At 39.2% G+C, this 24,161-nt stretch overlaps 1 protein-coding gene and 1 pseudogene across 3 annotated transcripts in view; both read left to right on the forward strand.

Moving 5' to 3' along the window:
* The window catches only part of RBPMS (RNA binding protein, mRNA processing factor), a 181,325-nt gene that overhangs the window by 36,814 nt on the left and 120,350 nt on the right, over positions 1-24,161 (forward strand). The window lies entirely within an intron of this gene.
* On the forward strand, positions 6,432-8,404 carry LOC132356718 (MAD2L1-binding protein-like; annotated as a pseudogene).

Below are 24,161 nucleotides of genomic sequence, written 5' to 3' on the forward strand. Positions count from 1 at the left end.
GCACTTTGAGGTATTGTCTTTGGGCAGAATGAGCCTCATGGGTAAATCAGGGGTGATTCTATCTGCCGTAGCAGGATCATTGGGGTGATTACATGAGATATCGTATGCATAGGATTGAATCAACTAAGTATAGCCGGAGTTTATGAAATGATAGCTGTTCTTATTATAATTGAGTCATTATTATTATAATTATCAACTTGACCTAGAACTCCCGTGTTCTGATTTTTGCCATTGTATACATAAGACTTGTCATTGTACCCATGGTATCTTAAGAGATGACTTCCAAGTGTGGGTTACTTCAAGAATAAAGTAACTGAGCAGTCATGAGTCTCAGGTGGTCCTAAACCAATGCAGTGACTTCCGTGAGGTGAGTGAGCCCATATTTTGTTTGTGGTTTAAAAAGGAAAAGGGAAAAAACTGTCTATAGAGTCCTGCATCATCAAGTCACTTCACTTTTCTAAGCAGTGAAATGAGGGAGCTACATTGGATGGTCTCTAAGTTACCTTCTAACTCTGAAATTCTGTGATTGGTATTAAACCCAGTAATAGAACTCTGGGAGTTTCTGGTTTCCACAACTCTTAGGAAATTAGGTGTATCAGGGATTACTACCTGAGAGTTGAAGGTAAGGGAGTTACTATCAGTGGTCTCTTCTGTCCACTAAGAACAGAAAAAAAGAACTTTGTGTTTCATTCTACCAGATTTTCAAAAATAATAATAATTACTCCCTCATCACACACACACACGCACACACACACAATATCACACAATTTAGTTCTCCAAGTGTAGGCTTTCTATTTGTGAGCAGTTTATGGAATTTCATTTAACCAGCTCCTAAGGAGGGCTTTTGTGGGACAGGGAAAGGAAGACCTCTCTGTCCTTAAGGAATTTACAATCTAAGCAAGGCTGAAAATGAAGAAAATCCTAAAACATGTTTCTGAAGGACACAGGTCCAAAGAAGACACATATCCGTACCATCCAAGTGGTTGCTAACTCCTTGTGAAGGCGCCAAGTTAGAACACATGCTCACTGGCCGTCTTTTTAGGTGCATTGCTTTCTAAAAATAATTTTTTTATTGAAGTATCGTCAATGTACAATGTTCTGTTAGCTTCAGGTATACAGCACAGTGATTGTTTTATACATATAATTATATACACACACGTATTCTTTTTCAGATTCTTTTCCCATGTAGGTTATTACGAAATATTGAGTATAGTTCTCTGTGCTATATAGTAGGTCCTTGTTTATCTGTTTTATATATAATAGCGTGTATATGTTACTCCCAAATTCCTAATTTATCCATCCCCCCCCCACCTTTCCCCTATGGTAACCATAAGTTTGTTTTCTATGTCTGTAAGTCATTTTTAAAATAAGTTAATTTGTATCAATTTTTTAGATTCCACATATAAGTGATACCATATGATATCTGTCTATCTCTGTCTAACTTCACTTAGTATAATCTCTAGATCCATCCATGTTGCTGCAAATGGCATTATTTCATTCTTTTTTATGGCTGAGTAGTATTCGTGTGTGTGTGTGTGTGTGTGTGTGTACCACATCTTCTCTTTCCATTCATCTGTCGATGGACATGTAGTTTGCTTCCATGTCTTGGCTATTGTAAATACTGCTGCAGTGAACGTGTATCTGCAGGGCACGTGTATCTTTTCGAATTATGGTTTTCTCTGGATATAAGGTGCATCGCTTTTTGATTTACTTAATTCTTTCATAAATTTCATAGACCTTTCTAATTGAGTAGTACTAGTACTTTATGGTACATGACTTCCTAAATTCACAGTCTTTGCTGTAAATTGGAACTCTGTTCATGTCAGTAATCCTTATGGGACAATGAGTACTGTGTTGATGATATACACAGATTAAAGAGACAGCAGCCAATGGGGATGTGTGCACAGTCTGTGTGTGGTTGTGTGTTTGTGGTGGTGGAGTGATGAGTTAGGGAAGACTCTGTATCCGGAATAATCTTGAAGAGGTTTCAAAGGTAAGTTGGTGACTGGGAGAAGAACAATCTTTGGTTAGATTAAGTCAGCAATATATTGATTCAAGATAGAAAAAACATTTGGAATATGGATAAATACAGGGAAGGAGCAACAATTTTTCTGACATTTCCTTAAGTCCTTATTTGGAATTTAGTTATTTCCAATAATTATCCCCATTTTTCTTTTGAAGAAAATAATTGTTCATAGTGAAACAGACTACCTTGGAGAATAGAAAGCTCCTGGCACCAGAAGATGTTTAGATGTTCGGAAAAGTAATTACTCCAGGTTTTCTTTTCACTTTTCTGAACACTTTAAACATTTCCTGCTGCCAGGAGCTTTCTATTCTCCAAGGTAGCCCATTTACTAGGGACAGTTTCAGTGGTTCTGCACTCCTAGAACTGTGACTTCCATGCTCAGTACTATTCCTGCCTAGTTGGATGACAACATAATTAACCAACTCCTTGTACAGGGCAGCTGTAAATATTTTAAATGTGCTGTCAAATTTCTCCTGAGCCTTGTATTTTTCCCTTCAGGATAAACATCTCTACTTTGTTCAACCATTTTTATATGCCATAGTTTCCAGTTGATTTTCTGACCTGATTGCTCTTCTCTGGGAAGTCTTCAGATGGGGTTTTGTGCTCTGCGTATAGCCCTTCTATGCAGAACATGTTGGCACCATTACATTCCTTTATCTAACATTACTGTCACTTAGGACTACATTAGCTTTCTCAGCACATGTCATCCTGCTTCTCTGCTTCTCCAAGGCTGGGGTATGTGGTTGCCACAGCTTGCTGGTGCCCTTACATTTTTTTCATGCAGTTATGGTTTGCTTGTGTTTCTGTTTTCAAAAGAAAGATGGATTCATTGTGTTGAATTCATACGATTGGATTTTGTACTAGCAGAGATCCTTGCTCATGGGATTTAATGTTTCTTGAACATTTGAATAAGTGAGAACAGTTGAATTGAATAAATAATGAACCTTTATACGTTTATACTCTTCGTCATGATACGTGTAGCAGTTTGACCTGGAGTTGTTGGGATTATAGGTCAAACGTTAAAATTGATCTTATCAAAGCCTGCCACTTGGATAAGCAAGTTCACTTCAGAAGAATTTTGTGTTGAACTCTGAGTGCTTTAAAACAAAAACAAAAACAAAACTGTTGTTTTTACTTAGGAAATGATTTATCTATTATGGAAGTTTGTCTTAGAGCACAATTTTAGATATTTATTTGCTTAGTATTCATTCCCATCTTCCTCTTCCGTTGCTGATAAATAGCCTAGTGGCTTTTAGTAAAATAAAAACTAATCAGCAGGGTTCTCTAAATAATTGTAAAATTTCGGAGCCAACTGCTAGTCTTACTCTTCTTCTTCCCAAGTTTTAGGGTGGTCATTATAACCTTTATCAGATACAGAGTATAACTAAGTAGATTTGCCCCATCTGTCCTACCTGTGCAGTGAAGTAGACTGACAGTATGTGGAACCAGAAGTTGATGGTGGTCATTATTGCAAGGGGTAGGGAAGACGATAGCAGCCAAGAATGCCATTTTACCTGAAACTTCTAAGTGACTTGGTAGAGGAAACACTTATTCAAGCAAAGGTGTAACTGGAATTCCCTGGCAGTCCAGTGGTTAGGACTCTGCACTCACTGCCAAGGGCCCGGGTTGGGGAACTAAGATCCCACAAGCCACATGGTGCGGCCGAAGAAAAAAAGGTGTAGCTGATTACCTTTCACAGAGGATTAAGAATTACCATTTACTTCTGCAGTTGGAATTAAATTATTTACTTCTTTATCCTAACACACATGGGGGGGGGGGGTGAAGGGAGAAGCATTTCAAGTACAGACGTGCTACTACTCTACCTTTTTATGTTTTTCTTTCCCTTTGTATTAATGATATATATTATTAAATAGCCTAGATGTGCCACTGTTTATGTCAAGTTTGTATTTATATACAGAGCTAGAAATAGAAAGATACGGTCTTATTTGAAATGTCTGTTTGCAGAGGGGGAATATCTGAATTTACTTGGAAGTGTCAAACATACTCTGATACTGTAATACTCGTGGTTATTTTTGACCTAATTTTAGATGAAGTTAATGTGAGCTGTGATCATGTTAAATAATGTTTGGAGGATAAACTTTATGGGTGTGTAAGTTAAAAGTAAATCACTTTAATCCTAAAGCCAGAAAGGATGTGTTCTTTCTTCTATGTTTCTTGTCGAATCTTACAGCTGAGTCGGAGGAGTCATGAACCGGCAATTTCTAAGAAGTTAAAAAGTAATTTTGATAATTCATAAAGCAAAATCTCCTTTGAGGGTCCTTTCTCAGGATACCATAATGATGTAGAGGCACATTCATGGTTTACAAGGAACCTTTTATAATAGGACCTAAGAGAACCTTAAATAGGCTGACTTGCAGTGAACATCTCAAAAAAGGAATGTCGTTAGAAATCTTTTGACATTCTGAAAGTTACAAGAAAAAAGTTCTTCTGTAGAGGTAATCTTCAATTTGCTTCTCTCTTGCTAATTGCTTCTTCTTTTATATAATTAAAAAAAATTTTTTTAATTGTGGTTAAAACACACAATTTGCCGTCTTAACCATTTAAAAATGTACAGTTCAATAATGTTAAGTATATTCACATGTTATGCAACAGATCTCCAGAACTTTTTTTCTTACAAAGCTGAAACTTTGTAACTGTTAAACAACTCCCCATTTCCCCCCTTCCTCCAGCCCCTGACAGCCACCATTCTACTTTCTGTTTCTGTGTATTTGTCTACTTTAGGTAATCCTGTATAAGTGGAGTCATACAGTATGTCTTTTTGTGACTGGCTTATTTCACTGAGCATAATGTCCTCAGGTTCATCCATGTTGTAGCATGTGACAGAATTTCCTTCCTTTTTAAAGCTGAATAGTATTCCATTGTATGTATAGACCACAGTTTGTTTTGTTTGTTCACTCATTTGTTGATGGGCATTTGGATGGTTTCCACCTCCTGGATATATTGTGGATTATGCTGCTATGAACATGGGTGTGCAAATATCTTTACAAGATCCTGTTTTCAATTCTTTTGGATATATACCCCGAGGTGGGATAGTTGAATCATATGGTAATTCTATGTGTAATTTTTTGAGGAACTGACATCCTGTTTTCCATAGCAGCTACACCAATTTGCATTCCCACTAACGGTGAAGAAGCGTTCCAATTTCTTCACATTTTCGGCAGCACTTGTTATTTTGTTTTGTTTTCTATAGTAATTATCAAATTTTCACACTAACCATAATGATCAAATAATTTTTGAGTGCCTGAGTGTACACAAATAGGAGATTCCGGTGTAGTCTAAAAAGCTGGGGTTTTAAATTGTTCTTTAACTTGCTTTTAATAGGTCTGGTATATTGTTTCTTCTTGATTTTCAGCAAAGCCAGTAGGGAAATTTTTAACCAGGGTAGAAAAAGCAGTGGAACATTGTGTAGCTAAAATTGCAGACCTCAAACTTGGCACAGGTATTAGGCTGATAGAAAAAAAGTCAAGTTCAGTAGACCAGATTGTGGGGAAAGCATGATTCATGTCATAGAGTTTACAAATAACAGGTGTACATAGTGCACTAGGATGTTTCTTGCCCATTAATGGAAATGTTCCAGAGACCGAACAGTCTAGAAAGATGGATAAGGTGGTGGATCTCTTCAACTCCCCAGTGTTTCACTTTTTCCATCATAATGCCTAGTTTCTGTCCTTTTTCTGTTACAGACGCTAGGTAGTATCAAGATTGTTTCCTTGCTGTTAAATGTGGATAAAATGAACCCTCCAAAAATAGAAAAAAAAATCTAATGTTTTGGGAGTTTTCCCACTGTAGTGTTTATTTATTCGTATATCCTCTTAACAATCATATCAGAAACATCATGATCAGCCTCCTATAGACTACACATATTAGAGAAAGAAGTAACTTGGATAGAAAAATATGGGAAATTACTGAACTAAGAGCAAGAAGTGACTTAATTTTGAACCATACTTTTTTGAACCTTTAGTATGCCAAATGTTCCCTCTGGTGATATAGGCATAATTAAGCCAAAAAATGAAATAAAACACTTGAGATTCTTCACACTCCGTTTTCTCATTCTCTGCACTTCCAGGTCCTCATCGCTTTTTTCCCTTTTGCCCTTCGTTCTGTAGCACTCCTGTGTCCCTTGAAGGTTTTCTTCCCTCTTCTCACTTCCTCTGACTCTGGCAGCTCCCAAATGCGGTGTTGGTGGCACTTTATCTTGTTTCTGTAAACCCTCCCGGCCAGTCATTTATCTTGTTTCTGTAAACCCTCCCGGCCCGGTCACAGCCTTCTCATCTTAATTACATTCTCCCTACTCCCGCTGTCTTCCCTGAAGTCTTCCTGTTTTGCTAAAGATGGTGCCCCTTAAGCCCTCGGAACGCCGCCTGCCTTTCTCTTCCTTCGACTGATGCACGCGGCACTGGAGAGCAGTCCCCACAGCCGGAAGCTGTGTCCGGTGTGCAGCCGCACTTACGGTGGCGGGACACCCTGCCGGATGCCATCTTGGTAGGGAGGCCGAGGGCACCGGCTGGGCCTGAGCCCGAGCCTGCTGTCAAGAGTGGGAGGGCACCAAGTAAGAGGCCTATTAAGTTTCCTGCGGAGAGAAGAGGGAAGGTCAGGATGGCTTTGGGGATGATACTAGTAACTGAATTAAGGTTTCCAGGGAAAGGCTAAACAGCTTGGCCATTAGCTGTCACCACTGATGCGATGACTCTCTTTTTTTTTTTTATTTTTAAGAGGCTCTTCTCTCTTTTTTTTTTTCTTAAATTTATTTGTTTATTTATTTTTGGCTGTGTTGGGTCTTCGTTTCTGTGCGAGGGCTTTTCTCTAGTTGTGGCAAGTGGGGGCCACTCTTTATCGCGGTGCGCGGGCCTCTCAGTCGCGGCCTCTCTTGTTGCGGAGCACAGGCTCCAGACGCGCAGGCTCAGTAGTGTGGCTCACGGGCCCAGTTGCTCCGCGGCATGTGGGATCTTCCCAGACCAGGGCTCGAACCCGTGTCCCCTGCATTGGCAGGCAGATTCTCAGCCACTGCGCCACCAGGGAAGCCCGATGCGATGACTCTTAATCGTGACCTTTTTTTTTTTTTTTAACCCCCCATAATAATTTTTCTTTAATCATGGTGTCGATATTAATGTCCCCTGAAACATCCACTTGTGACAGTAGGGGCGATTGAAAAAAGCGTGTGCTTAGACAACTTCCTCCACACCCACTGGCAATGGCTCCTCGATAACCGAGGATGGCTGTGACAGAGCCCATTCGAGCTCTGCCCTGTACCCACAACGCTAATCTGGAGCAATGCGCTGTGTGAGTGTGGTTTATGAAATACAGGCATAAATATAGACCCAGTCTTTTTCCTAAAATGCAGTACTTATTGTTCTTTTCCTGAAGCCTCAATATGGTTTTCAAGATTTTTTTGTGTCCTGCATGAATAACTTTGGTAATTATGACTAGAAAATCCAAAACCTCATTCATCTGGATGCTGTAAAAGAGAAAAGATAAGACTGCGTAGCATAGTGTTAAGAGTCCAGGCTCTGAGCTGCTTGAATTGAAATCTCAGCTTTAACACTTACCAACTTTTTTGACCTTGGGTAGGTTCCTTAACCCTTAGTTAACCTCGTTTGCAAATTAACTCCTATCTCAGAGGGTTGTGATAAGGGTGATTGAGTTGATACAGGTCCACACTTCCTTCTCTGAAATCCTTGGGACCAGATGTGCTTCAAAATCTTTTAGATTTTAAAAGGTAACACAGATTCAAACCACACGGAGAGTGGGGAGGAGGTCGTGATGGCGGCCCCGGAGCTGGAAGTGCAGCCCCTGGCCGTGGTCTCTGGCAGAGGATGTGGTGAAGAAGAAACCTCGGGCCACTGCCGAGGCGAGCAGCAGGAAATACCAGCAAACCCTGGCAGAACTGGAGAGCGTCCTCAGCCACCTGGAGGGTCTCTTGCCCGGACACTTGTACCACGAGTGCTGATCCTCCTTGGGGGCAATGCCCTCAGTCCCGAGGAGTTCTGCGAACTTGACTTGTCCCGCTTGGTCCCCAACAGCGTGGACCCGAGCCTGATCACAGCAGCTTGTTTGTGCCGCCTCTTCTGAGCCATTTTCATGGCTGATGCCTTCAGTGAGCTGCAGGTTCCTCCACTCATGGGCACCATCGTCATGGCATAGGGTCACCGCGACTGGGGAGAAGACTGGTTTTGACCCAAGCTCAACTACAGAGTGCCCAGCCTGGGCCACAGATTGGCTGTGACCCTATCCCGTGGCCGACCTGCCATCCCAGCTACAGCCTGGGAGGATTACATTTGGTTCCAGGCACCCGTGACACTGAAGGGCTTCCGCGAGTGAATGGGAATGCTCATCATGAACACAGTGGCTAAATTATCTTTCCCCCTGTGGCACCAAGTCACCCATCTCTTGCTTGGAGCTAGTTAATTCCTGGTGAGAGGAAGGTTCTCTCCTCCTGGCTGCCTGCCTCGGTTATAGACTTCCCCGGGGGCTGATGGTATGGCTAGGGCTGTAATAATCATCACTGAACAAGCATCTCTTTGAATCAAAGGCTGATTTTCCCAGAGGGTGCTGGGTCAGGTGTTTCTTTTGGGGGTTGGAAAGCAAACATGGGCCCATAGACAGACACCCCTATGGAGGTGATCCTTTCCTGCTTTTTGCTGTGGCCTTTCAGAATTTTTACTAGGGGCATAATGTGGATGTGACTCGTGAACTTAAATATAAAATGAATGGATTAATGTTAAAAAAAAAAATAACACAGTGTATAACCCACTAAACACAATACCCCCAGTGAGGTCTAAGGTAGAGCCTAGTAATTAAGGAGACTACTATTTCTCCAGTGAAACAAATAGTTACACTAAGTGGGAGAAATGAAAACTAGTCATTTCAGGTCATGTTTTGCCACCCAATGCATTTACATATACGACCCTTCTCCCCCCATTGTACACAACTTTAGGCTTTCTGAGCTTTTAGGTTTTGGAATTGGATTAGGGTTTGTGGATCCCTACAGAGCCATTTGTAAGCACCATATTAATGTTAGTTATGTGCAGAACTGAGTTCTTTCTATACTTTATGACCTTTGGCTTGTCACTATAAGAATAGTTAAATCATTGTGGTTTAAAGTGAATATGGTGGGGGTCACGTAATGACATGTATTTTTCACATGTTACTATTTCATTTGGGTTTCAGGTGTACCCCTTTTTCCAATTGTAAAAGAATAAGAAAGATGGAGGATGAGACAGAGCAGAAACATGCCATGTTCTTCTTTTTTTTTTTTTAATTTTTATTGGAGTATAGTTGCTTTACAATGTTGTGTTAGTTTCTGCTGTACAGCAAAGTGAATCAGCTATATGTATACATATATCCCCTCTTTTTTAGGTTTCCTTCCTGTATAGGTCACCACAGAGCATTGAGTAGAGTTCCCTGTGCTCTACAGTAGGTTCTCATTAGTTACCTGTCTTATACATAGTAGTGTATATATGCCAATCCCAATCTCCCAATTCATCCCACTCCCACCTTCCCCCCTTGGTATCCATAAGTTTGTTCTCTACACCTGTGTCTCCCTTTGTACCCATTTTTCTAGATTCCACATATAAGCGATATTATACGATATTTGTTTTTCTCTTTCTGACTTCACTCTGTATGACAGTCTCTAGGTCTATCCACTTCTCTGCAAATGGCACTATTTCGTTCCTTTTTATTGCCAACTAATATTCCATTGTATGTATGTACCACATCTTCTTTATCCATTCCTCTGTTGATGGACATTTAGGTTGCTTCCATGTCCTGGTTATTGTAAATAGTGCTGCAATGAACATTGGAGTGCCTGTGTGTGTGTGTGTGTGTGTGTGTGTATATATATATATGTATATATATCTTTTTAAAATAAATTTATCCATTTATCCATCTATTTTTGGCTGCGTTGGGTCCTCGTTTCTGTGCGCGGGCTTTCTCTAGTTGCGGCGAGCAGGGGCTTCTCTTTGTCGCGGTGTGCAGGCTTCTCATTGTCGTGGCCTCTCCTGTTGCGGAGCACAGGCTCTAGGCGCGCAGGCTCAGTAGCTGTGGCTCACTGGCTTAGTTGTTCCGCGGCATGTGGGATCTTCTCGGACTAGGGCTCGAACCCGTGTCCCCTGCATTGGCAGGTGGATTCTTAACCACTGCGCCACCAGGGAAGCCCTGGAGTGCATGTATATTTTTGAATTATGGTTTTCTCCAGGGATGTGCCCAGGAGTGGGATTGCTGGGTCATAGCCATGTTCTTCTTAACTGCCATCTTGTCTTGCCTACCAGTTGGCTCCTCCTTGAACAATTTTTTTAAAGAACATCTCTTTCAAATATTTCAAATTTCTGAAATATTTTCTTTTGTGTGTGACTTCTGCTTTCATTTGCCTCTACTCTTAAGCACACATTAAGAACAGAAAGCCACCCTGTAAATCTTAATCTTTTGCTCTGGTTTGCTGCCAGTGAATCATTTCTAGAATATCTGATGTAGAAAAATCTTAAATTTTAAGTAACTTAAGTGTTCCTAAGATTTTAGTCTTCTTTTACAAAGAAGGGAGCCTCCTGAGCTGAGGACTGTGGGGTTAGTTGTCTCATATGAACTCATGGTTAGTATTACAATTGGCCTGAAAGTCTAGCGGTCTGGTACGTCTTATTCTGTTAAAATCCATTGAAAAATCTCTTGACGCTTATAGTAGAAAATAAGTAGACGTCTAGATTTTCATCCTCTTTTCACTTAGTACATATATTTGCCAGTCAGAGCCTGACCAAAATGAGAATGTGGAATGTTTGAAAAAATAATGTATGCTTTTGAAAAGATAAGACAGATACTGTAAGCAGAAACTATGTACTCTGTGAAGGGCAAATTTAAAATTTTAGAGGAAATGTTACTATCCTTGTGTCTGTAAGAAACAGACATATTGACAAAAGGAACTATATACATAGGTATTTAAGCACTTCAGGAGAATAATTTTTAGATTAATTTGCTGAAGTATATCTATTCTCTGAAGAACTACTAATTTCATTTTTACTCATTTATAAGTCAGTAGTTCATTAGTTCCTAAAAATAACTGATTCTCTATAGAAGTGAAGCTGATCTTGGGGTTTTTAGATTTTTCTTTTTCTCTAACGTTTATCAGTTATCTTTAGTCTGTCTATAAATATATTTGTGTGAGGATTTTGTTAACTGATTTCATTGCCTCCTTAAGACATACCAATGTGGCACATTAAAAGTAACTTGGAAAGTTAGATCTAAACGGGCAGAAATCACCTTGAAGTAAGCCTTGTTTCTTTGTATAAATTTATCTCTGTTGCTGCTTCACATCATAGTGAGGTGGGATATTAATTTTAAAGATGATTTTATAGTTTGTGTTTGGTGATTCCTTCTAGTTCACTTTTCTCTTTTTTGTGGTTAATCTGTGAGGTGCATTAGGTCACTTGGTATGTTTCATTTTTAGTAGTCTCACAGTATTTTAAATCTTATATTTTACTCCTTTAACAAGTAGGAATCAAGGCCAGCAATCATTAAGGCTGAGGCTGTTCTGTTTCAAACTTGCTGCTCAAAAACCAAGGAGGTTAAGCAAGAAACCAAGATATCTTAGGTTCTTCTGCTTCTGTTTTCTATCTTAAGATTTAACACGGGGAGATTATTTTTTAGTTTTTAGTTTAATAAGTTTGTTTTTAACATGAGATATTTATAGCATGAGTGTATGCGTGTGTATGCACGCAGTATGACATTGACTGTAGCAACGAAAAACAAAGTAACGTGGCTTGAACATAATAGACATTTATTTCTCTCACATGAAAACCTGAAAAGTGGTCCATGGTCTGTGTGGTTGGTCCGTATTCGTCAGGGACTCTATTTTGTTGCTCTGCCATCTTCAACAGGTAGCTTTTATCTTATGGTCTAAGATGGCTGCTCCAGTTCTCACCATCATATCTTCTATGCAACAGAAAAGAGGGACGATATGCTCCCTTTATGGGCACAACTTAGAACTTGCAGGCATTGCTTCTGCCCACACCGTGCGCCGACCTTAGAAATATAACCTTAACCAGCAAGGGAGTTTGGCAAATCATGTACCGAGCTAAAATATATTACTTTGGGACTTGCCTGGTGGCGCAGTGGTTAAAAATCTGCCTGCCAATGCACGGGACACGAGTTCGAGCACTGGTCTGGGAAGATTCCACATGTCGCAGAGCAACTAAGCCCGTGCACCACACCTACTGAGCCTACGTGCTGCAACTACTGAAGCCTGCGCTCTAGAGCCCGTGCTCCGCAACAAGAGAAGCCACTGCAGTGAGAAGCCCGAGCACCGCAACGAAGAGTAGCCCCCGCTCACCGCAACCAGAGAAAGCCCGAGTGCAGCAACGAAGACCCAATGCAGCCAAAAATAAATAAATTTAAAAAATATATTACTTTGTAAAATGGGAAGAATAGATACTGTAGAAAACCGGCCATTGCTACTAAAGTGTGTAATATTAAGTGCAGTGTTTTGTTAACATTGGATACTCATCATTATCAATATTTACCAAAAGAAAAAAAGACCCGGGAATTCCCTGGCAGTCCAGAGGGCACGGGGTTCTATCCCTGGTCAGGGAAGTAAGATCCCCGCACAGTGAAGCCAAAAAAAAAAAAAAAAAAGACCCACCTCTGTTATACAGCCATTGGGATCTATAAATCACCAGTCTTGGGTATCCCTGAAAAATATTTCCTTACAAATCTTCACGTGTAGAGAAGGATTTCCTAATTCTTAATTTAGGAAAGACTTTGTAAGGACAAATTGTTATTAAAAAAAAACAAACATGGTTTAAAAACTAAATTCAGTAAAGATTAGAAAGTAAAAGTCCTTCATCTAACTGGCGTTGAAATAAATACTTATAGAGCTTTATTTTGTCAGTATACAAAATTGCACCTGCATCATGTTTTTGTATCTTCGACATCTTTCTGTATCAGCAATGTAGATCTACCTCACTTTAAAAAATGTTATTTAGCATTTATTTGGGGATTTTTTTTTAATTAAAAAAATTTTAAATTAGAGTATAGTTGATTTACAGTGTTAGTTTCAGATGTATAGCAAAGTGATTCAGTTATACGTATATATTCTTTTTTTTTTAAATTATCATAGATGGTTAAGCCTTATGGAGTTTTTTCTTTTTTCTTTTTTTTAAGTGTTGCAATTTAAATTTATTTATTTATTTATTTATTTTTGGCTGTGTTGGGTCTTCGTTTCTGTGCATGGGCTTTCTCTAGTTGCGGCAAGCGGGGGCCACTCTTCATCACGGTGCGCGGGCCTCTCACTATCGCGGCCTCTCTTGTTGCGGAGCACAGGCTCCAGACGCGCAGGCTCAGTAGTTGTGGCTCACGGGCCTAGTTGCTCCGCGGCATGTGGGATCTTCCCAGACCAGGGCTCGAACCCGTGTCCCCTGCATTGGCAGGCAGATTCTCAACCACTGCGCCACCAGGGAAGCCCCGTATATATTCTTTTTCAGATTCTTTTCCATTACAGGTTTTTATAAGATATTGAATATAGTACCCTGTGTTATACAGTAGGTCCTTGTTGTTTATTTTATATATATTAGTGTGTATCTGTTAATCTTTTTGGGGAATTTTTAAACAATGCTGTTAATATAGCTGTCACGTACTTCATTTGTGATTACATTTTTTTGTTAGTTGATTAATTATGGATAGTTCCCTGATCAAAACAGGAGACTTATAAAACCTCTTAGTTCGTTTTGTTCTTTCCTCAGAAATCTATAGCCTGGTCTTTCAGTGTTCCTAGATTTTCTCTGAGAATACATACGCTATTAAAAGTAAGAGGGTGTTGGCCTGAAAAGCAAACAAACAAAAATTGAGATGGTTTACAACTATAGTGTCCATTGTTAAATTCAGAATGAAACATTAAAAAATCTGTTTTCTAGTTCTGGATCATTTTTGCATAATTCGTGTTAATTGGAATATTAGAATTAATGGATTAGCTTGTATGTCAGTAAAGTATTAGAAGAGTTGGTATTTTTCACGTTATTTTAATGCTGTAACATTAAGGATGTGTGAAGTCACTTGCACGTTTTTTAAGGATGTTCAGCGTGACGTTCTTGGTGGAAGATGGCAGGATACTTGTGAGGTGGTGCCCTCCTGCTGTTTGGCCCCTGTGGCCCTTTTACCATTGGCATGAGGATTAGCTCTACCACTGGTTTCAGTACTAGTCTTAAAACCAGCTCCCTTTCCATTCTTTCCTATCTTTACCGTGTTGCCTCTCAAATTCAAGACACCTTATCTATCAAGTATAGAATTTTTTTGAAATGGAAGCAGCGGTGCATGAAAAAGAAAGGGTGACTGGTAGAAATTGGTAAGAATTTGGAAAAGTACATAGAACAGTGGGTAGAAATGGGTGTAATGGGTTAGAGGTCTTGGACTCAGGAGAATCAGGTCTTGTCTCTATCACTTTGTAGTTTTATTACAAGTTACTTAAGCTTTCTGAGCCTCAGTTTTCTCATCTATAAAATGGAGACAGAAATAGGACCTAGTTGATCTGGTTGGAGTTGGGATTAAATACTGCATGTGGTAAAATGCTTGGCAGTATTTTGTAAATATTATACAACTCTGTATACCCTTTATTTCTTCTCTTTATCCAATTCATTTGTGAGGCTATATTCACTGGAGCAGCTTTTCTCTCTATTCTGTTATCAAGCCTGCCCTGCCCCTGGAGTTGAAGTCAGGATTAGAAATCTGGGGGTTTGGCATATTTGTTCACTCAGCTAGGAACGCTGGAGAAGAATGATAGTTAACCTTTTACGGGGAAAACAGCATTTAGATCAGTGCCAACTCCACATTCTCAGACTTTTGAACAGTTTGCCACTCTGGTATCTATTCCTTAAATGCTTTGCTGAGCCTCATTGAATGAAAGAAAAGAAAGTAAGAGAAAGGAAAATGTGACAGACAAAAAAACTTCATAGCATTTGTAAACTTGGATTTTTAGTTAAAATACTAGGATTCTCTAACATGATCCTCCTCTTCTGACTTAGTCTCATGTTTTCATATCCTGAAGCAACCTAAATCATGTCCCCCTTTTCCCTCCGCCTTTAGTTCTTCGCAGGTCACGAAGCCTGTCCTCCTCACGTACCACCTCCTCTCAGGAGGAGACAGATGCCAACACCGTCACCGCGTCTCACACAGGGAGAGACCGGGCCTCAGGGAGATTGACTGCAGCAACATCAGTGTTCAGGCTGGAGACCAGATTCTACGGGATTTCTGCCCCTCTGATAGTCTCTTAGGCATTTTGTCTTTCAGAGTACTTTTCCATTGTTTTGGAAAGCGCTCCTTCAGGACCAGAGTCTACGGTTTTATGGGCAGAGTTTAGTTTCAACAGAAAATCGTGAAAAATTACATTTTACGTTTAGTTATACTGCAAGTCAACTAGGATGTCCTGTTAGAAGCAGGGCTCCAAGCCTTTTTAAAGAACAGTTTATCTTTCTTTTAAACAAATGGAGGTATTACAAGGGACACAGATGGAAGGCAGGTTGCCACATCAAAATAAATTAATGCATAGTTTCCTTCTCTCAAATAACTCTCCTCTTAAAATGAGGGGTGGGAGAATGGATTAAGATGACGAAACTTTAGATTGCTATGTTTAGTCACTTTACAATCAAGAAGCACAATGACTAGCCAACATTCTAATATTTGTTTAAAAGTCGATGGCTTTAAAAGCCCTGGAGGTAGAATATTTAATCACTTGCATGCTAGCTCCTAAGAATTAATAATTAAGCCGTTCAGCATGAAATGGACTTGGAGATGGACTACTTTGGAAAGTCTATCAAGTAGACTTCCTTTCAGTCTGACGGAAACTCTGGATGGTTACAACCTGATTTGTTTGCTTTTATTCCTTATACCCAGAGCTAGACTTTGAGGAGGAGGGTAGGACAGACACCATGGGAGGTCACTTCAGGTAGGGGCTGGAAGGACCTGAGCAGAACACCACGCCCATACCTGTGGTGTTGGCTGGGAACTCCAAATGGCGAACAAATAGCAACTTTTGATAGTTTCCCTCCAACCAGCTCAGGCTTTCAGTCCCAGTTCCTGCCTTGGAACTCATGACACTTGAGCGGGGAAGAAGTCATCACATAAAATGCTGCATAAGATTTCCAGAGCAGCATGACTGTGAAAAAATAACTGGCATTCTAAAAGCTGGCATAGTCTCCTGTAGCAACATGGGTGAATGTAGCTATTAATTTATTGGTCATTTTTGGTTTTATTGGGTTTCCCATTGACTGAAAGCTATAAAAGTTAGGTTTTCCTTCAGTTTAAGAAAACATTCTTTAATAGTAGAGAAACTTTGGAGTAAAATGATTTTTCCTTAGCAATTTATGATACTCACTGATGAAAGGCAGGTGTATTTCTTTAGTAAAAATCCTACCACATATATTGAAATGAGTAGAAAACACACAGTGAGCATGGTGACAAGCCAGCATTTTAAAATTTGTTTTAAAAGTAGACTGCTTTAAAAGCCCTGGAGGTAGAATATTTAGTCATTTGCACGCCCTGAAATGTTCCAGTCCTGGGGTCTTGAACAGGCCCTGGGTGCTGCAATATAGGAGTCCTTTTGTTTTTCATAACCTGCTCTGTAGCAGAAGTAGGCAGACCAGCACATTTCACTGGCCTGGGCTTTTGAGGTCTTTAGATTCACAACTGCCATCCCAGTACCCTAAACCTCAGAAGATTTCATTTTCATACCTCCCTAAGCTAATATCTAATAAACTTCTTGTATAAAATGATGTATATCAGGTATTACTGCAGCTATTGACACAGGGTCTGTACTCATGGGGCTTTGTTGATTAGGCAAGACTGAGCTGTCTTTCATTATTTAGTGGGTGTTTTAATATAGGTCACGTGAAGGTTGTCAAGCAGAGCAAGAAGGCTTTGTACAGAAACTAAGTTGAGATTTTGATAGATACGGATTATCTCCCCCGGCCCCCAAACAGTTTTCTCTTTGGAAGTAGCTCCCATTATTTCAGGATCTCTAGAAGTATGAATGGGATTAGTGCCTTTTCTCAGAGAAGACTGTCATTTTACTGATGTTTTCCAGCAAGAAACAGTCTGTTAGTGATGGATATACTGATAAGAATGGAGAACAAGTGAGAAACTGGAGATCTTTGTGCAGTTGGGGGCTGATTTTATTTATGGGGACATTTAGCCCATTTGTTTTTAAAAATCAAATTAACTGTACAAATTGTTCCCATCTTCTAGGGAATGCAGAGTAGTCGGCAGCTAGGTGCAGTGTTGATTCAGGAATTGATATTGGCCTGGAACCACTATAAAGTGGTTGCTTCCAGATTTCCTCTCCATCATTATTTTAGTTACAGTATTATTTCAAGCATCCTCAGAAAGATGGCACATCCCTAGAAAACAATTTTTAGGGACGAAGCAGTGGTCAGAGGTGTTTAGTACTAGAATATAGGACTCATAATTCCCTGAAGTGCTTTTTCCTCCATATCCCTCTGCCTTCCTCCCCTGTGGGCTCCCTCAATGAGGCTGCATTCCTGTTTCTAAGAGATCATCAGTACAAGTAGTATTATACTAAGTTCAGCATCAGTTGAACTTCAATAAGAGGAAGGCAGTAATCAGAAATATATTTTACAGTCATCTTTGCTTAGTTATCATGAAAAATATGGGCATCCCAGCGGCCTTTTATCTCTATTCAGAGGTGGCCAAGAAACCCAGGTCCAATGAGTCCAGCCTACAGGAAAGCAGGAAGGAATGAGTAATCATGTTTGATGTGCAGAGCTGGTTGTACCGGGCATTACCACTCAGAGAGAAGGCATCCAAACCATAATTTTAAAATGTTAGATGTTAGAGGAGGAGAGGTGAAGAATCATTAGGTTGGAATTCGATATTCCACACTGGCATTTGTTCAGACACTAGATGAACAGATCGCTGCATCCAGATTGATTAGCTCTCTCCGCCTCTACTGCCCCTCCCATAAGAATTTTTTTTCCTGTAGTGTATAGTATTGGTCCTTCTTTCATTTCTTTTGGCTTAGTACCTGTCGTTCTATCATCTTTGACCTCTGTAATGATGCCTGGGTGGTGGGGAAGAGTACCAAGTGATTCTTAGGCCTCAAATTCCTGACCATCAATGAGATGTTTGTAGTATTTTCTTTTAAGGATCGTATACCGGGACAACTTGCTTCAGCATCAAGCCATTTCTTTCTTTCTTTTTTTTTTTAAATACTTTTATTGGAGTATAATTGCTTTACAGTGTTGTGTTAGTTTCTGTTGTACAACAAAGTGAATCAGCTATAAGTATACGTATATCCCCATATTTCCTCCCTCTTGAGCCTCCGTCCCACCCTCCCTATCCCACCCCTCTAGGTGGTCACAAAGCACCGAGCTGATCTCCCTGTGCTATGCGGCTGCTTCCCACTAGCTATCTATTTTACATCTGTCAAGCCATTTCTTATCAGAGACTTGGGGGAGCTGATTCCTGACATTTGTTTATGTCATCTGAGGTATACTTATGCTATTTGTCTAAAAACTATTCTTAATAGCTTCTGTTAGCTAGTCAAAACTTCAAAACCTTTTCCTTTCTAAAATATCAATATCTACGAACTTCAGAGCAAATTGTGAATACTGTTCTTACCGAGTATCTCATACTGCTTTGAAGTATCGCTCCCTGGCACAGAAAGTCTTCTTTCCCATACCCTGTAAATTCCTCAGAAAGACATACCAAACTTTATTCATCTTTGTGACCTCTGTAGCAGTACTTCTCAGTGTGTGTTCTGTGGGCTGCCTGTATCAGTATCATTTGGGACCCTATTTAAAAACGCACATTCCAGAGGCCCAGCCTTAATTAATCAGAATATCCAGGAATGGAGACCAAGAATCTTCATTTTACATAACCGTCATGTCCTCCCTGTGAACCTTATGCTCATTAAAGTTTGGGCAGTCATTCCTGTAGAACCTTTTTAGTATGTTCTGTGGACCAGGCAACTAGTTGGAAATGCAGAATCTCAGGCCCTACCGTAGGTCAACTGAATCAGAATCTACATTTTAATAAATTCCTATGAGATAATAGGCACACTCAAGTTGGAGCACACTGCTTTACAACTCCTTACAAGTAGTAAGCTCTCAGTAATTAATCATTGCCTATTGGTTCGTCGATCTGCTTCTCAGATATTCTCCTTTTCTAAAACAAAACAGCCACAACTTTCAGCTTTTCAGAAATTTTAGGGAGTGTCTCAGAATTATTCTATTATTTTCAATAAAGAATTATAGTGAGAGTTCACTGTGTCACCAGTTTAAGCACAGACTTAGTGATCTCCTCCTAAATAAATGCAGAAGTACCTCATAAAGTATAATCACAGATCTGTTTCTCATATGAAAGGGTCTAATTCTCTGCGTGTGTGAGATTCACTCTGGGCCTGGCTCAAAGGCCTCTGCTCCCAGATCAAGTGAAGTCTTCCCAACAGCCCCCAAGGCCCTTGGCAGTGAGGAGCTTTCAAGGCCACAACCTCATCTCAGTGGGAGTAAGCATAATTGAATATTGCTTTGTATGTTCTTTTAAAACTAGAAAACCTTTCTGTGGATGTAGTAACTTGTTACATCAGTGTTTCCCAAATGTGTCTGAACAGGAAAATCATCTGTGTTGCTTCTTTAAAAGTTCAGACACCTAAGCCTCATTCCAGATCAACTGAATCAATTTCTGGGGGAGAATCCTAGCAACCTATTTTTTAAGACACCCTGGACATCTTTGTAATCAGGCATATCTGAGAAACACTGAATTATCTGATCTTTCCCTCAGCAGATTACCTTTCTGATTATATTTTTTGTTGTCCCTTATGTTTTCTTGGACATATATTGCCCCAAGAGCAGTAAAGAAGGCAGCTTGGGATTGCCAGTTTAGAACTGAAATATGTATAACTAAGTACTGCATAATACTGTTTTTCAAGGACTTAAAAATTAATGTTATTTCATACTACTTATGTTCCTTTGAAAATGTTATAAAAATGGCAAGTGTTTTGAAGATCTAAGATGGTGAAATGACGAAGCACCATAAAATACTTGAGGGGTAGATGTGTGTGCGTGGGGCTTGCTTAGACATGTGATTTGTCATCTCTTATGTCAGAACTCCTTTGCTTTTAACTCTTGAATGTGCTTTAACCTCAGATAAACTTTTGTTATTATTACTGTATTATTTAGAGAAATGACTTATGCTTTCTTTTTCTTGTAATTAAATAGTTCATGTGCTATCCTTTCTGAACTTTGCAGAAGAAAGCTAGTTCTTTCCTCTTGGAAAGGCACAAATTGTGTTGACCTCTAATTTAGGATTAGAGTAATTCTGGGCCTTGAGCATTAAAACAAAAATAGATTATCAAATACTTAATGGTACTCTCTTAGAAGTCACTGAATTTATTGGTTTGTGTAAATCCACTATTAGATAATGTTACTTAATTTGGGATCTCAAATTCTTATACTTTATAAACCACTTCACGGGTTTAAATTATTAATTGTTTTTGATGGATAGATAGAAAGGGAGTCGTCTTCTCTTACAATTAGGATCCTGACCATTTCTGTGAAATAATTTAAATACTATCCAGTTGTGGTTTTCCCCAAGTGAGTGTGTCATCTGGAAATGTCAGATCCAGAAGGAAACTTTGATCCCTAACCTTAGGAAATTTAGATCCCTAATTCAAGACTATAGTGATAGGTGAATAAGGTAAGGTGCCTGCTCTCAAGAAATTTATAGTTTAATTGGAAAGGACTTAACTAAAGCCTGTGAAACAAATAGAGGCAGAATAAGACATATGACCTTGTTACAAACAGTGCAACAGGAGTTCAGCGAAGAAGGAAGGAAATAATGAAGCAGGCATGGAATGCTACTGCTTTGGAGAAGGAAGGAGACTTACTTGATTGATTTGGGCTTCTAAGTCCAGAAGTGAGCCTTCTACCCAAGTAAAGAATAATTGTAAAAGAAGAAGAGGCTTTTAGTCAGGAGCAAGCAGGGTATGATGGATGTTAAGACTGACTTAGTAGAGCCCAGGGAAGAATGTTGCAGAAAAGGAAGGAATCATAATTATGAATATTTGAATGCCAGAGGCTTGGGAAGTTTGTTTTCATGTAGTTGGAAGAAACTGATGCATGTTATTAGCAGTGCTGATTGTGAGGTTAGAAAAACAGTAATTTTGTTTGTGTCTTTATTCATTTCCAAAACCAAATGTGTGTGCATGTGTATGTGTATCTGATATTCTGTTTTTAACATCTTTGAGCCATAAGATGGCATTGCAAATAAAATTTAAAATTTCTGATAGTTTTAAATTTTATTATGTTCTGATGAATGGGACACTGTAGCACAGATTAAGATATTTGGAGAAAAAAAAAAAATGGTGCTTGTGCCAGCCTTACAGGGTCATCTGAGAGTTACGAACCAATTGTCTAAGCACTGCTTACGCTTGGGTAGTGTTAAAGGGGTGAGGTTCCCTGGTTTCCTAGTACCTGGGACACATTTCACTTAGCAAAAAAGTGTATTGCATGTGATATGTAGTGTTAACTACACTAAAAAGGTTTTAAGTCATTGGCATATTGTAGCTCAATGTTTTTTAGTTTTCTGATGATGTTTTATATTCTGTTGTATAGAATGTATACATTAGGAGTGTCTTTCACGAGGTTCCAAATAAGTTATCCTTTAATGGCTGAGATGTGGCCATTTGGAAGAATGAGTGAGAAGTTTTGGCACCACAGGACAGCACAATCTGGAAAGTTGCTCGTACCTTTATTTGGTCTTATTAGAACACATACTCTGGCACGGTGAAAACGGTTTTGGCTGCGCGTATTTCAGCCTGTGTCCTGCCCAGAGCCCGGCTGGCACACCAGGTTCCAGGGAGATCACTGACAGGTCAAGTCATGTCCACTAGGAAAGATCCTTCACATGCCCCCAGGTTCTGACAATTTTGAGAATTCGTCCTCAGTTGGAGAAGAACAGTTTTGGAACCTGCCTGAGCTGTTTGAAATTCACAAAATGGAAAATAGAGAGCTGGTTTCTGCAAAGAGTACTGTTTCGTGTTCTTTACAAATATGTCATATTATAAATGCATATTTTAATTCACATGTTAAACCTTGAAAAGGAACTCTAAGAAGTTCCTGAAAGCGAGTGGAGGTAGTGCAAGCAACAGCATTTCACTCTGGAGATTCAGTATTAATAATGGAATATTTGTGTCTTAAGTGGTGTGTGCAGTTTGTTCAGTGGTCATGTTTTTTCCTTAATAGCTATTGTTGAAAACCTGTTTTATGGGTAATTTTTCAAAGTATCTTTGTCTAAATGAAGTCCTAAGTTTTGGACTTGAATAATTTCATTCTTTAGTGTTCATTTTGCCCCGCCAGCAAAAAGTATTACCGGATAGCAGTTGAAGGGTTATATTTACTTATTTAACAAAAACTTATAGAATGCTTACTATGTGCCAGGTGCTTTTCTATATGCTTTACAGATATTCACGTATTTAGTCTTCTTCGCAACCCTATGGAATAGGTTTTATTCTATCCCCCATTTTACCAGTGAGGAAACTGAGGCTCCAATTAGTTACTATGTTGTCCAAGACCATTTAGCTAATAGGTGTGTCAGCTGGGGTTCAAGTTCAGGCAGTCTGCCTGCAGAGTTTGTGGGCTTAAACCCTGTGCTCTACTAAGTCACTCTTTCTCAGGAGGGAAAAAACCAATTCAGATAGATTCAGTCATGACTGTTTTGCTGTCAGTTCATCAGATTCTTTGATCTATCAGTAACTCTGGAGCCCATTTACCTTGTTTTGTGCTAACAATTCTGCTGAATTCTTTAAATTTGTGGCTTGAGATGACATTCTCCTTTATTACTGTAAATAAAAACACACGATTTAAAAAATATACTTGTAAAAACAATAAAATGTATATTCCAAGGGCTTGATTGAGAGGTTCTCAATGGCAAGAACTAGGTCTTCTTGACTGATGTCCTTTGACCCCAGTATGCTTTCACCAAAAGCCTTTCTTTTCCTTTCACTATACCTTTGGAGTTGGGATGGAACCTGGAGATGAACTATACCACACCTTCCTTTTATAAATAAGCAAACTGAGGCTCAGAGAGTTCATGCCCAAGCCCTCAACAGCTAGTTCTGAAGCAGAAATGTGACTTAAATTACTTGGCTCAGTTTAGTGGTCTTTTCCTTCCATTATAGAAATTGAAAAGTTACAGTGCTGTGAGAACCCAGATAAAATATCTAATAAACTTTGAAACATTTTAGATCCATTTGGAAAGCATATATTATACTTTTATTAATCTCAGTTATTTCTCAACCTCAAACCTCATCGTTTCTCTTCTGACATTTGTTATATCTTTCAGTACTTGCAGCCAACACATACAGTCCTGCTTGTAAGTCATGCCAAGTGTTCTGAGACCGGCATCCCTTTACATAATTATACATACACATAAGTAATATATAAGCTTAATATTGACTTGATTGAAATGACTGCACAAATGGGAAATAGATATGATTATAGGTGGTTATCAAATCAGACAAATATGTATCACTAGAGAGGTAGTTCCTGTAGTAGGCTGGGAGATTATAAGTCATAGCCTAAGTATATAGAATGTATTCTGGAACTGAAAATTCCTACCATTGGAAAAGCTAGGAGGTGATCCAAACTTGAACATTGAAGTTTGCTCTTTTACTGGAAGAACACATTATAAGCTCTGGGCTTTGCAATAAACTAACTAGTTTATAAATTAGAGGAGGTAGCCAACCTAAAATAGATTGTATTTTAAAAATTTGTATTTCAGTCATGTGGCATTTTAAATGCAAACAAATATTGGCCAAAATTCTCGTGTAGAAATAGGTTTAGAAAAGTGGGTGGTTCTTAGTAAGTTCACCTAAAGCCCTGTTAATACAAAATATAGCCTGCATATAATATATATATATCTGTGCTCTGTGGAAGTCTCTGTGACCCTCCCAAGTTTTTCACCTGGTAGTACTTTAAAATATTTTAAATTTATGTATTTGCTATTTTTATTTTCTATATCATGAGATGAATTTTAAATGAGGTATGGAGACTAAAATAGAATATAACTAAGATATGTAGTACAATAAAAGGTAGTGATTGAACAAATCAGGAAAATTATAAATTGA

The sequence above is a fragment of the Balaenoptera ricei genome, chromosome 21 (assembly GCF_028023285.1).
Source record: "Balaenoptera ricei isolate mBalRic1 chromosome 21, mBalRic1.hap2, whole genome shotgun sequence".
Lineage (NCBI taxonomy): Eukaryota > Metazoa > Chordata > Mammalia > Artiodactyla > Balaenopteridae > Balaenoptera > Balaenoptera ricei.